Source organism: Oryx dammah, unplaced genomic scaffold (assembly GCF_014754425.2).
Source record: "Oryx dammah isolate SB20612 unplaced genomic scaffold, SCBI_Odam_1.1 HiC_scaffold_26, whole genome shotgun sequence".
Lineage (NCBI taxonomy): Eukaryota > Metazoa > Chordata > Mammalia > Artiodactyla > Bovidae > Oryx > Oryx dammah.
In genome coordinates, this window is record NW_024070210.1 from 73,086,564 (window position 1) to 73,102,611 (window position 16,048).

Here is a 16,048-nt window from a genome sequence, read left to right on the forward strand (position 1 = left end):
AGTTCATTTGTACCATTTTTTAAAACTCCACATATAAGGAATATCATATGATATTTGTCTCTGTCTTACTTCACTCAGTATGACAATCTCTAGGCCCATCCATGTTGCTGCAAATGGCAGTATTTCGTTCTTTTTTTATGGCTGAGCAATATTCCACTGTACATATGTACTACAGCTTCTTTATCCATTCCTCTGCTGAGGGACACTTAAGTTGCCTCCATGTCTTGGCTATTGCAAATAGTGCTGCAATGAATATTGGGGTGCATGTATCTTTTCAAATTATGATTTTCTCTGGATATATGCCCAGGAGTAGGATTGCTGGATCATATGGTAGTTTTATATTTAGGGATTTTTTTAAAATTTGTGTTTGTTTTTTGCCAGGCCACCTAGCCTGTGGGATCCTATATACCCACCAGGGATGGATGAACCTGAGCCCCCGGCAGCAAAAGTGCAGAGTTCTAACCACTGGACTGCCAGGGAATTCTCTATACAGTTTTCTAAGGAACGTCCATACTGTTCTTCATAGTGGCAGCACCATCTACATTCTCACCAACAGTGTCAGAGAGTTCTCTTTTCTTCACACTCTGTCCAGCATTTATTGTTGGCAGATTTTTTGATGATGGCCATTCTGACCAGTGTGAGGTGATACCTCACTATAGTTTTGATTTGCATTTCTCTAATAATTAGTGATGTTGAGTATTTTTTCATATGCTTTTTGACTATCTGTATGTCTTCTTTGGAGAAAAGTCTATTTAGATATTCTGCCCATTTTTTTGATTGGGTTGTTTGTTTTTTTGATATTGAGCTGCATGAGCTGTTTGTATATTTTGGAGACTAATCCCTTGTTGGTTGCTTTGCTTGCAAATAATTTCTGCCTTTCTGAGGGTTGTCTTTTGGTTTTGTTTCTGGTTTCCTTTGCTACGCAAAAACTTTTAATTAGGTCTCATTTGTTTATTTTTACTTTTATTTTTATTACTCTAGGAGGTCGATCAAGAACTATCTCTGTTTGCAGGTGTCGTGTTTTTCTAGTCTCCTTTTATATGAAACAGTTCTGCCTTCTTGTGTCTTCATGACCCTGATATTTTGAAGACTGTAAGCCAGTTGTTGCATGAAGTATTCCTCATAGTACATAGTCTTCTTAATATTAAAAAAGATACAGATAGAGAATATTCTTGTTCAAGGAACCTGCGAAATTATTCCACATTGCTTAATTTTACAGATGAGAAATCTAGTCTGTAAGCTAATTTAAAATTAATTTTATAAGAGTACTCCAGACATTACAATTTCATTAGGCAGTTGACACATATAAAAGGTTTGGAGGGGGTTGCAGTACATTCAGATGGTTCCGTGGAGGCATCAGGAGGCTGAAGACTCGTGAGACTTGGAGAGAGAGAACACAGAGCACCAGGTCCCCCGTGAACAGGACCCCTCAGCGGAAGGGACCACTTTTTTACATTTTCTGAAGATGGCCATATGTCTTTCTAGGACTTGACCACTCCCTTATCAAGTGAGGAGTCCAAGTCCTTTCCTCCTCTAATCTGGCCAAACTTGTGACTGTTTTCATAAATAGAATGCAGTGATGGTGACACTGAGTGGCTTCCAAGTCTAGGTTAGAAAAGCCCCTGCAACCTTTGCCTGGTGCCCTGGAACTTAGCCACCATACTTTGAAGAAGCCTGAGCAGCCCAGGAAAAGGCTCAAAGTACTGGGCTCACAGGTCTGGTTGAGCTGCTTGGAAACAGCCAGTGCCAGTTTTCCAGCCACATGAGTAAGAAATCTTGAAGACAGGTCCTCCATCCTCCAATCAAACAGTGCCAGCTAATACCTTGGAAAAGAGACTAGCTCTTCCCATGAGAACCTGCCCAAGTTGTAGATTTGTATGAAAAAAAGGAAGTATCTTAACTATCTTCAGCATCTAAGTTGTATGTGTGGTTTGTTTTTCCAGAGATGCAGATAACCAGAACACTGTCTAACTTTCAGGTCCTGTGAGCAGGAGGCAAGAAACCAAGAACAAGGTGCTTAGAGTCCTTCAAACACAAAACCAAGAGCAGGGTCCCAGTTCAAGCATACTGCAACTGCAGGTACCCAACCAGAAGAAGTTAAACAGGGGGCTCTTTCCGTCTACTGGACCTCATGAGCAAGACTCAGTGGTCACTCCTGAAAGACTGCAGCTGAGAAACCCCAAGGGTCATCCCCGGTTCCCTGCGTGGCTCCAAGGAGCTTTGCTGGATTAACCTTCACCTTCCTGCACTCCATCCTTGGCCTTCACACGAAACACCACATCTCATCTTTGTCCTGCTTCTCCAGTGTGTAGTGAGTCTCTTCCATACACTCTCTGCCTCACCCTCAGTGCTCAACTCCAGGTTTTTGAAACTGGGACACTTGAAACTGTGAATGGTAAGCAGTATTGACCCAAAGTGTGCAAAGGCAACCAGAGCCATCGTGCCTAAGACCAACCCACCTCCGTAAGAGCCACTGCACCAACTACCCAAGTCCTGAGACTGTCTCAGGAAGATGAAAGCTAATCTCTGGCAATCACTTCCCAAACGCGGGGTGAGGTTTTCTCCCACAGGTTGATGGCGGGCCCCTTGGCAGTCATAGAAAGAGCTTTCAATCTTTCCTCAAATTTATTAGCCACTCATTTCCCTTTTCTCAAGTACATCTAGGGAGTAGTTGAAATGCTTAATTGCAACTGATAAACTCTAATTAGGGACTTATGGTTTCTCTAGAGTTTAGGACCAATAGCTATAGACTCTTATTAGAAAATGTAATTAATGTATTTCCATTACATTTTCACTTATTAGTGGAGAAACCAGAACAGTGGTGGAAAGCTTTTCACAAGAATGAAAAAGTTATGTAAATTACCATTTTTAAGTCTCATTACAGAAGGAAAACACTCTTTTAACACAAGCTTGTTCAGCTAAATGAATAAAAATGCTTCTCCACACTTTTTTTTAAATTCCCATTTTTCTTCCTTGTTTTAAAATAAATTAATGCTGAAAAAGATATTCAGGTTTTCAGTGAAATCAGTTCCTCATGGATTCGGAAAAATGTAATCATGGTCATAAGGGCAAATGAAACAAAGATTCCCATGGCTAAGACACAAAGTTAACGTCTGATGATACAAGAGAAGGATAATGTTTCACAGTTCTGTCCATGTTGTGAGAGAAGACATTAAAGTTACTGTACTAAGACATATCCCCACCAATCTACCAAAATGACAAAAATTCCACAAATAAAGTTTCACTGCTGCTGCTGCTGCTGCTAAGTCGCTTCAGTCGTGTCCGACTCTGTGCGACCCCATAGACGGTGGCCCACCAGGCTCCCCCGTCCCTGGGATTCTCCAGGAAAGAACACTGGAGTGGGTTGCCATTTCCTTCTCCAATACATGAAAGTGAAAAGTGAAAGTGAAGTCGCTCAGTCGTGTCCGACTCTTAGCAACCCCAAGGACTGTAGTCTACCAGGCTCCTCCGTCCATGGGATTTTCCAGGCAAGAGTACTGGAGTGGGGTGCCGTACTTTTTACTAAATCTTTTTGCATTTGGGATCAACCTGTTAAAATACTATTATTCCTGGAAAGAGTACTATATCAATTATGACAGTTATTGAGGTTTATTTTTTTCCTTTGTTAATTTTTTTCTTTCAGTTTTATTGAGATATAATCGACATACAACACTGTGTAAGTTTCAGGTGCCTGACATAATGATTTGATTTACACACATCCTGAAATGATTATCACAATAAGTTTAGTGAATATCCATCATCTCAAATACATAAAAAATGCAAAATTAAAGAAACAGAGAAAAACATTTTTCCGTCTGATGAGCACTCTTAGGATTTACTCTCTTGACAATATTCACATATAACATATAGCAGTGTTAATTATATTTATCATGTTGTCTAATATACCCCAAGTGCTTACTTATCTTATAACTGGAATTTGGTAACTTTCACAAAATCCTTCTCAGTGAGCCAGACTTATTATTTGTTGGTTATTAGCGTGAAGATTTTCATCCAAAAATTATAACTTTTGTGATAAAGAATTGCTGCCTTAAAATGAGAAAACAAATGTCCTGAGTGAATGAGGGTACAAGACAGATGCTTTGGATGTGAAAAGGAATTTCACAGTGTTTCAGGAAAGCTGGTCTTCATGGGATATAGAAAGTTGAAGTTGAAGAACTAGTCTTCTCATCTTCTACAGTTGGCCTTCATCTTTGTTAGCAGACCCAGACTAAACTATATTCTAATTGTGTGTTCTGTGTGTTAGTTAGTTAGTTGCTAGTCATGTCCAACTCCATTGACTGTAGCCAGCCAAGCTCGTCTGTCCATGGGATTCTCCAGGCAAGAATATTGGAGTGGTTGTCATGTCCTTCTCCAGGGAATCTTCCCAATCCAGGGATTCAACCCTGGTCTCCCAGATTGCAGGCAGATTCTTGGTCATCTGAGCCACCAGGGAAAGCCAAGATTCTAATTACATAAAAATAATGACAGAATTAAGGATAATGAAACTTTACTCATGCTGTGTTTTTCCTCTTTAGCTGAAAGTCTTCTGCACTTTTTACTTTGGAAATGCCTAGTCTCTTCTCAAGATGTAGCTCCTTTTTGAAACTTTCCAGGAATCTCCAACTCTTAGAGCAATTAATTACTCTGTCTTATTTATTCTTACAGAATTTTGTATATACCTCCATTATAAATGTCTCAGTTCAGTTGCTCAGTTGTGTCCAACTCTTTGCAACCCCATGAATCGCAGCATGCCAGGCCTCCCTGTCCATCACCAACTCCCAGAGTTCACTCAGACTCATGTCCATTGAGTCAGTGATGCCATCCAGCCATCTCATCCTCGGTCGTCCCCTTCTCCTCCTGCCCCTAATCCCTCCCAGCATCAGAGTCTTTTCCAATGAGTCAACTCTTTGCATGAGGTGGCCAAAGTCCTGGAGTTTCAGCTTTAGCATCATTCCCTCCAAAGAAAACCCAGGACTGATCTCCTTCAGAATGGACTGGTTGGATCTCCTTGCAGTCCAAGGGACTCTCAAGAGTCTTCTCCAACACCACAGTTCAAAAGCATCAATTCTTTGGCACTCAGCTTTCTTCACAGTCCAACTCTCACATCCATACATGACTACTGGAAAAACCATAGCCTTGACTAGACGGACCTTAGTCGGCAAAGTAATGTCTCTGCTTTTGAATATACTATCCAGGTTGGTCATAACTTTTCTTCCAAGGAGTAAGCGTCTTTTAATTTCATGGCTGTAATCACCATCTGTAGTGATTTGGGAGCCCAAAAAAATGAAGTCTGATACTGTTTCCCCATCTATTTTCCCATGAAGTGATGGGACCAGTTACCATGATCTTCGCTTTCTGAATGTTGAGCTTTAAGCCAACTTTTTCACTCTCCTCTTTCACCTTCATCAAGAGTCTCTTTAGTTCCTCTTCACTTTCTGCCATAAGGGTGGTGTCATCTGCATATCTGAGGTTATTGATATTTCTCCTGGCAATCTTGATTCCAGCTTGTGTTTCTTCCAGTCCAGCATTTCTCATGATGTACTCTGCATAGAAGTTAAATAAGCAGGGTGACAATATACAGCCTTGATGTACTCCTTTTCCTATTTGGAACCAGTCTGTTGTTCCATGTCCAGTTCGAACTGTTGCTTCCTGACCTGCATACAGATTTCTCAAGAGGCAGGTCAGGTGGTCTGGTATTCCCATCTCTTTCTGAATTTTCCACAGTTTATTGTGATCCACACAGTCAAAGGCTTTGGCATAGTCAATAAAGCAGAAATAGATGTTTTTCTGGAACTCTCTTGCTTTTTCCATGATCCAGCAGATGTTGGCAATTTGATCTCTGGTTCCTCTGCCTTTTCTAAAACCAGCTTGAACATCAGGAAGTTCACGGTTCACGGTTTCTTTATCGAGCCCATCTTTGCATGAAATGTTCCCTTGGTATTTCTAATTTTCTTGAAGAGACCTCTAGTCTTTCCCATTCTGTTCTTTTCCTCTATTTCTTTGCATTGATCACTGAAGAAGGCTTTCTTATCTCTGCTTGCTATTCTCTGGAACTCTGCATTCAGATGCTTATATCTTTCCTTTTCTCCTTTGCTTTTCACTTCTCTTCTTTTCACAGCTATTTGTAAGGCTTCCCCAGACAGCCAGTTTGCTTTTTTGCATTTCTTTTCCATGGGAATGGTCTTGATCCCTGTCTCCTGTACATGAACCTCATTCCATAGTTCATGGGGCACTCTATCTATCAGATCTAGGCCCTTAAATCTATTTCTCACTTCCACTGTATAATCATAAGGGATTTGATTTAGGTCATACCTGAATGGTCTAGCGGTTTTTCCTACTTTCTTCAATTTGAGTCTGAATTTGGTAATAAGGAGTTCATCATCTGAGCCACAGTCAGCTCCTGGTCTTGTTTTGTTGACTGTATAGAGCTTCTCCATCTTCGGCTGCAAAGAATATAATCAATCTGATTTCAGTGTTGACCATCTGGTGATGTCCATGTGTAGAGTCTTCTCTTGTGTTGTTGGAAGAGGGTGTTTGCTATGACCAGTGCATTTTCTTGGCAAAACTCTATTAGTCTTTGCCCTGCTTCATTCCGCATTCCAAGGCCAAATTTGCCTGTTACTCCAGGTGTTTCTTGACTTCCTACTTTTGCATTCCAGTCCCCTATAATGAAAAGGACATCTTTTTTGGGTGCTAGTTCTAAAAGGTCTTGTAGGTCTTCATAGAACCGTTCATCTTCAGCTTCTTCAGTGTTACTGGTTGGGGCATAGACTTGGATAACTGTGATATTGAATGGTTTGCCTTGGAAACGAACAGAGATCATTCTGTCATTTTTGAGATTGCATCCAAGTACTGCATTTCGGACTCTTTTGTTGACCATGATGGCTACTCCATTACTTCTGAGGGATTCCTGTCTGCAGTAGTAGATATAATGGTCATCTGAGTTAAATTCACCCATTCCAGTCCATTTTAGTTTGCTGATTCCTAGAATGTTGACATTCACTCTTGCCATCTCTTGTTTGACCACTTCCAATTTGCCTTGATTCATGGACCTGACATTCCAGGTTCCTATGCAATATTGCTCTTTATAGCATCGGACCTTGCTTCTATCACCAGTCACATCCACAGCTGGGTATTGTTTTTGCTTTGGCTCCATCACTTCATTCTTTCTGGACAGAATGTGGTCCACTGGAGAAGGGAATGGCAAACCACTTCAGTATTCTTGCCTTGAGAACCCCATGAACAGTATAAATGTATAGCCCCTGTTAAAACATGAGCTCCTAATTTTTTTTGACCACACCTTGCAGCATCAAGGATCTTAGTTCCTCTGCCAGGAATGTAGCCACTAAACAACTAAGGATCAAATTCCCATCCCACACAGTGGAACAGTGTGGAAGGTCAGAGCCTTAACCACTGGATGGCCAGGGAAGTCCCAACTCCTAATACTGTGATGGTGCCTACAGGTGAAGAATACGCCTGCCAATGCAGGAGAGATGTGGATTCAAGCCCTGGGTTGGGAAGATCCCCTGGAGGATGGCATGGAAACCCACTCAAGTATTCTTGCCCGGAGAATCCCACGGACAGAGAAGCCTAGCAGACTACAGTCCATAGAGTTGCAAAAAGTCAGACACAACTGAAGCAGCTTAACACGCACACGGGCAAACAGAAGAGAGTCTAAAGGTTAAGAGATGTGAGAAGCATTGTGGCACCCGTAATTTTTGTGCTATAGAATTCTTTTCCAATTCAAATGCAACCCATATGTTATTTTTCCTTCAGGAACATTCAGAATAGAGACAAAGAGAAAGCATCAGCAATATGCAAATCAAGAAACTATTCCCAGTTAATGAGTATATATTGGCAGGCATTTTACTAAGCTTACTTAACAAAGCAAATCTCCTAAGAAATAAACTTGATGAGACCCTATTATATAACACCTGAACCTGTACATTCGCAAATCAGAAAAATAGAATTCTGAAATTAGCAACAAGTGCCTTGATACAAAGGAATCAGCCATTTAAGGCCAGGCCAATAACAGCACTCAGTAGAATCCGAACAAGCAGAAAAGGGTGCAGAGTCAGAAAGAAATAATTCACTAATTTTCTATAAGGATAGATTGGAAGTTAATCCTTAAATACCATGATATAGCATTTTTATTTATTCTCTATCGATCTATCATTTAGACACTGAGTTAACTGAACAGTAACTTGTTCTTGTTCATCAGTGTGAGTTCAGGCATTCTCAATCCTTTGATGAAATTTTCAAAAATTGGAAATAATTTCTCAAGTATTATCATAGAGAGTTATCTCAGTTGATTCTACTGATTCAAAAATTGCAAAGGTAATTTGTAAAGTTAACCTTGGTATTCAGAATGAATCCAACAGATAAGCTTTTTTCCTTATAGAATTTTCCCTTAAGAGGCACATTTCTGTCTGATGTGCTATACAGACTCCGAGCATACATTCTCTCTAATTTTATATTGCTAAGTACTAGTGTCATGACTAACATATGTGGGCACTCAATAAGCTTCTGTTTATGAGTGAATCAAAAGGGTGCCATAGTTCCTCTCAGCTAAACACCAAAGATGAAGCAGTTGAGTGTTTTACTGATGGGTACATAGTCTATCTTGCTGTTGATGATAAATATCATACAATAAACCTATTGGTACAACAGTGACTTTCATTAAATCAAACTGTGTGTGTGTGTGTGTGTGTCTTGATTCTTCACCAGCTGAGCCACAAGGGAAGCCCAAGAATACTGGAGTGGGTAGCCTATCCCTTCTCCAGTGGATCTTCCAGACCCAGGAATTGAACCAGGGTTTCCTGAATTGCAGGCGGATTCTTTACCAACTGAGCTATCAGGGAAGCCCTTATATTAAACAGCTCATGTAAATATTGTCCTTTTTTTAAAAAAAAATAGTGAAGTCTCTTTAATTGTTTAAAAAGTGTGTTCTAGCAGAGAAGATGGCTCTAAATGGGCAATGAGAACTCTGAAATAATACTTTCTCACTTCTGGTTTAGTTTGGAATCCAGAAAATAGTGGTAATGAAGATCAAAGATATAGGGTTTCATGCAAAAGAGCATTCTTATCCAAAGGTGCATCAGCTCAAGTTTGTACACGCTATTTATGAAATTCCGATTCTTCATCTCTAAACCAAAGTGGGCCCAAAAAAGCTTTTCTGAATCAAATTCAGATTGATCTGGGTCAGTATCTAAAAACTAGAATCTGAATGAGGATTCTTCACGTCAGATTTTAGTTAGGCTTTCTTAAAGCCATAAAGTACCCTCTTTACTCGTGTGTTCCTGCAAAACTAGAAAAGTAGATATTTCCTTTTCTGATAAAGACATATGCCAAAGTCTTAACTGCTACTTAAAATGGGGAAGATGGTAGAAAAAAATGAGTCTAATTACCACTTGGCAGAAATGCATCACTACACATATTTTTAATTAAAGTTTCTGAAACTAGACTCAGTGTCAACACAATCAGTAGTTGTCACCATTTGTATTGACACATCAAGGTAAAATTATAACTCTGGGATCAAGGAAGAGTAATGAGTAGTGACAGTAAAGATGTCTTTTATTAATTTGTAGGTTGAGTTATGCACAGAAAACTCTTCTCAGATTAGAGTCAAGAGGTGGTGCACACAAATACGATCAACTTGAAGGACTGAAATGCTAAATAGTTCAACTCTCATTAGTTTGATTAAAACAGCATCTTTTATTCCTTAGAAAATATCCAGTCTTTGATATTTACTGTTCTCAGGCAATGCTTTTGTACAGTGGCTCTAAGTAATAAAATAGTTCTTAAGTTGGAACCAGAAGTATGCTAGCTTGTGGGAAGTCTAACCTAGTTCAAACCAAGAGGCAGGAGGGCTCAGAAATCACCTTATAGCTGTAAATAGAACCCCTACCTATTTCATACAGTCCGACAAGCAAAGAGAAAGGGTTGGCCAACTTTCCTATTTTATATTACTGTGCTAATTCATGGAGAAGGCAATGGCACCCCACTCCAGTACTCTTGCCTGGAAAATCCCATGGATGGAGGAGCCTGCAAGGCTACAGTCCATGGGGTCGCTGAGGGTCGGACACGACTGAGCGACTTCACTTTCACTTTTCACTTCCATGCATTGGAGAAGGAAATGGCAGCCCGCTCCAGTGTTCTTGCCTGGAGAATCCCAGGGACGGGGGAGCCTGGTGGGCTGCTGTCTATGGGGTCGCACAGAGTCAGACACGACCGAAGTGACTTAGCAGCAGTAGCAGTGCTAATTCAACCCTTTTATTACATGGAATGGAGACATTGAGGTAATAAATAAATAAATAAATAAGATAGATCATATGGATACACAAGAACCAACCCTTGCAGGTCTCGGGATCTGAGGTAATTCTGTTAACCATGTTGTTATTCAGTGATTAAGTCATGTCTGGCTCTTTGTGACCCCATGAACTGCAGCACACTTGGCTTCCCTGCCCTTTACTATCTCCCAGAGTTTGCTCAAACTCACGTCCATTGAGTCAGTGATACCATCCAACCATCTCATCTTCTGCCACCCCCTTCTCTTCCTGTCTTCAGTCTTTCCCAGAATCAAGGTCTGTTCCAATGAGTTGGCCCTTCACAATGGGTGACCAAAGTATTGGAGCTTCAGCTTCAGCATCAGCCCTTCCAATAAATATTCAGGGTTGATTTCCTTTCAGAATGACTTGATCTCCTTGCTGTCCAAGGGACTCTCAAGAGTCTTCTCCAGCACCTCTGTTCAAAAGCATCAATTCTTCAGCACTCAGCCTTCCTTATGGTCCAAATCTCATACCCATACATGACTATTGGAAAAACCATAGCTTTGACTAGATAGAACTTTGTTGGCAAAGTGATGCCTCTGCTTCTTAATACACTGTATAGGTTTGTCACAGCTATGCTTCTAAGGAGCAAGCGTCTTTTAATTTCATGCCTGCAGTCACATCCACATTGATTTTGAAGCCCAAGAAAACGAAATCTGACACTGTCTCTACATTTCCCCCATCTATTTACCATGAAGTGATAGGACCAGAAGTCATAATTTTTGTTTTATGAATGTTGAGTTTTAAATCAGCATTGGCACTCTCCTGTTTCACCTTCATCAAGAAGCTCTTTAGTTTCTCTTCACTTTCTGCCATTAAAATGGTATCATCTGCATATCTGAGGTTGTTGCTATTTCTCCTGGCAATCTTGATTCCAGCTTGTGCTTCATCCAGCCTGGCATTTTTCATGATGTACTCTGCATATACGTTAAATAAGCAGGGTGACAATATATAGTCTTGACGTACTCCTTTCCCAATTTTGAACCAGTCAGTTCTTCCATGTTCAGTTCTAACTGATGCTTCTTGTCCTACACACAGGTTTCTCGGGAGGCAGATAATGTGGTCTGGTATTCCCATCTCATCAAGAATATTTCACAGTTTGTTGTGATCCACACAGTCAAAGGCTTTAGCATAGTCAATAAAGCAGAAGTCAATTTTTAAAAATTCCCTTGCTTTTTCTATGATCCAGCATATGTTGGCAATTTGACCTCTGGTTCCTCTGCCTATTCTAAATCCAGCTTGTACATCTGGAAGCTCTTGGTTCATGTAGCGCTGAAGCCTAGCTTGAAGGATTTCAAGTTAACCTTGTACTCCTTGCTCTCACTCTTGGCTGGTGAAACCGGCCTCTCACAAGGTCTTGCTTTATTGGGGCTATCTGTTTTATCATCCTATGTCCTTATTTTCAGATGAGGAGACTACTTCCTACTACATAGGACTATTGCAAAGATTAATGCACAAATCACTAAAAAGTGCTTAGAGCAAGTGTACATTTTAAAAATCCATTCAAAGACTTCTCTTTCTTTCAACCTTCCAAACTTCCTGCCCCAATCTCATTCTCAGCTGATGACCTGCTTTATATTTCTGCAAATCCAAAACAATGAGAATAGAATATCCATAAACCCCCACCACCACCTCACCTTGCTAACAAGCATCTGTGCCAAGCTATTCTGCCTCCCATCCTAATACCACAGAGCAGGTCTGTCTGTGCACTCCTCTGCTCATGCATCAAGCCCCCTCCCTCTTTTCTACACAAGGTCACCACACCTGCAATGTTTCTCTCTTCCCTGTATTATCATTTTCTCCTCTCTAGTGCATCATGCCCACCAGCATACAAACAAACCGTAATTTACCCTACCTTGAAAAAATAAAATCAAAGACCTTCTCTTGACTCTCACATCGTCCTCTGGTTACCACTTCCTCTATCTTTTTCCCTTTAGGGCAGAACTTGCAGAAGGAATTGTTGATTCTTTTCCCAATTCCTCTTGTCATATATTGTTTTGAAACCACTCCCACTGAGCTTTCATTCCCCCCATGGCTCCACCAAAACCGCTGCTCCTGAAGCCATTAACAAGTCCCGCGCCTCCAAACCCAGCTGCTTCCCTTGGCCATCTGCAGCATCTGCCTCTTCTCCTCCTTCACTCTGCCTTCCCCCTCCTCGTTTCCCCCCATCTCCCTGGGTCTCAAGCTCAATTTCACATCCTGGTGTTTCTTCACCTCCCAGATCTCTAAATAGTGATGAGATCCAGGGGCAGTTATTAAGCCTTTTTTCTTCTCTGCCCACTTTTCCTTAGTTAGTCTTCTTCTGTGTCATATGCTGGCATTCTCAAACATATGCCTGAAGGACAGGTATCTCCACATTTATGCCTGCACTGCAGGAGACCTGGGTTCGATCTCTGGATTAGGAAAATCCCCTGGAGAAGGGAATGGCTACACACTCCCGTATCCTTGCCTGGAGAATCCCATGGACAGAGGAGCCTGGTGGGCTACAGTCCATGGGTCGCAAAGAGTCGGACACAACTGAGCATCTTTCACGTTCTCTGTGCCTTTGTGCCTAGTAAGCACCACAGACCTATACCCGACTGCACATCTGATCATCCCCCCACGAGGGAAATCTGCTTCCCCGTGGTTTTCCTTGTCACAGGAAAAGGCAATTTTCTCCTTCCAGTTGTCCTGTCAGTCTTGATTCCCCTCTTCCTTTGAACTCCACATATAAATGGGCAGCAAATCCTGTCAGATCCGTCTTTAAAATATGCCCAAAGCTTACCACCTGCTTCTCACACTCTCCACTCCGACCTCTATCCCAGCCTCCATTGCCTGCCCCCTGGGGTGTTATAGTAGCTTCCCAGCCACCTGGGCCCCAGTAGTCTGCTCTCGGCATGTCAGCCAGAGGGAGCTTTTAATAAAAGAAATCAGAATATGTCACTCTTCTACCTCCCACATCCAGGGACTCTCATTTGACTTGACGGTAAAGTGGCCTCTAAATAATGCCCAACACCAAGCAGCCCTTCCCTCCACTCATCAGCCTCTGTCCTTGTCTCCTCTATTCTGCTTATTCTGCAACCCAGTCTTTCTGGTTGCTCAGGGCCTTGGCACTGGCTGTTCCCTGGGCCTAGAATGCTTTTCCATGTGACTCATTACCCGGCCTCCCCTTGGATGCTAATTCAAATATCACCTTCTCCAAAGGGTCTTCCTGACCACTGCTTTCAAAATTCAACTCTCAGACTTCCCTGGTGATCCAGTGGTTAAGAATCCATCTTCCAATTCAGGGGACACAGTTTTGGATTCCTGGTAGGGGAGGATCCCACATGCCACAGGGCAACTACGCCCATACGCCACAACTACTGAAGCTTGCGTGCCTAGAGCCTGTGCTCCACAACAAGAGAAGCCGCCACAAGGAGAAGCGCACACACCGCAAGAGAGAAGGCCTGCATACAGCAATGAGGACCCAGTGTGGTCAAAAATAATCAGTTTCTAAAAATCATGCTATTGTCCTGTCCACCCCCCTTTCCTGCCTTATTACCCTTCATAGCGTTCATCTCCATTTAGTATACTTCTTATCTCACTTGTTTGAAAAATTGCCTCCATGTGAGAATGGAAGTTTCATGAGAGCAGGGTTTTGTTAGGTTTTGTTTCTGCATTTTTAGCATGTGGAAAAATGCTTGGAACAAAGTAGGCCCTCAAGAAATATTCAAATAGTGACTGGCGCATGGTAAATGTTTCATAAACATCAGCATTAATTGTCATCTGCTCTCAACTGACCAATTTTACTTCTCTGAGCAGAGGGAAGTTCATGGAGAAATTTCAGTTTCAAGAGAATGTGCCATAAAAAGGAATGAAACTGAGTCATTTGTAGAGACGTGGATGGACATAGAGGCTGTCATACAGAGTGAAGCCAGTCAGAAGGAGAAAAATAAAGGTTGTATGTTAATGCACATACGTGGAGTCTAGAAAAATGGTACAGATGAACCCATTTGCAGGACAGGAACAGAGACACAGCCGTAGAGAGCAGGTATGTGGACACAGGAAGGAAAGGGGAGGGTGCGGCGAACTGAGAGAGTATCTTTGACAATATAATCTAAGTGTGTAGAATAGATAGCTAGTGGGGAGCTGCAGCATGGCATGAGGAGCTCAGCTCAGTGATCTGTGATGACCTAGAGGGTGGAATGTGGGGGCTGGAGGGGAGGCTCAAGGTGGGGGATGTATATGTACTTATAGCTGATTCACTTTTTTATACAGCAGAAACTAACAAAATATTGTAAAACAATTATACTCCAGCTAAAAAGTGTGCGCAAGAGAGAACAAGGGCTAAGCAAACTCCCAGGGTGTCTGTTTCTGTGTTTTTGCAGAGCAAACAGCAGTCTGCTCATACTGCAGCCAGGGCATTCCACCCTGGCCTTCCACGTGAATTCCCTCTGAGAAGCTGGTGAACTGTGCACACTGCTGATCCCCTCTGCCCTGTCCCCCATTTGTCACCCCTGGGGAGAGAAGGGAGGGATCAAGGGCTACTGTAACAGAAAAGATCAGAACAACAATGGATGGAAACCAAAGCCTCTAGAAGAATCAGTAGGCTGTTAATGACAGTTCTCTCTGGGAGGGTTTTTTTTTTTTTTAATATTTTGTGAAAAACAAATAGAAGAAAAAGGTTTGAAAACTTCGTTTTATAAAAATGAGAAAGAAAAGTTACATTCGGAACTTCTTCTGCCAGTAGCATATTGCCGGGAGCCACCACGGGAGATCCCACCCATGACAAGGTCATGTGGAAGAGAACTGTTAAGCAAGGCTTCAGAACTCTACGGGCTCCCTAGGCTTTCTCAAGCATCTACCCCAAAACCAGAATCTGTCTGTTTTACTATTTCATGACTTTCACCAACTCTTCTGGCATTAACAGGGGTCTATTCCTGACCACCTTTCTCTGGAGAAAATTAACTTAGGGCTATAGCTAATAAGTCTTCTGGACATGAGAGAAATATTTCAAATCAACCCCCCTCTGTTAGCATTATAGCTTGCTTGGCAGGTATATCCAGACCCTTGCAGCTATGCATATGATTATTTACATCCTCTCAACTGTGAGAGGCACGGAAAGCCTAAAACATAGAGCCTTTCAAAGAGTTAAAAGTTATTAGAGTAGTGCTAATGTAGGATTTCATTATTGGGCCAATGCTTGTTGCTAAGTTCCCTTATCTCTTATCCACTGTGCACCTGGGAGTGCATTAGTTAACATAGCTGGAAAGTAAGAAAAACAAGTGTAGCCTTGAATTTAACCACATCAGACTTTTGAGATAATTGGTTCTTTCTTGTAACTCACTGCACCTTTGCTTTGTGAGAATGTAACTCTGTTTAATACTTTTTGAGGCTGACATAGATTAGAAATATAAGAAAAAACATTTCAAGGGAAAATAAGTTTTCTGGTTGAGAAGCCTTTATCAAAAGAGGGTCATAAAATGTTCACAGGCCTTCAAGGCCAGAAGATAATGTACACAATATTGTTTATGGGAGAGGTTTGTAGAAAAATCCTGGTTTCGATAAAGACAAAACAGATATAATGTTTGGGCTGACTCTGTATGACTTTGCATCTTTCATTTCTCTCTATGTACAAGTAAAGGTATAAAAGACCCTTTTGAAAATAAAAACAATGGGCCTCGCTCGAAGAAGCTTGGTCACCCCATGTTTTTCTTTTTTCTCTTTTTTTTCCTCTCTTACTTTCTTTTTCAGGCTGATCC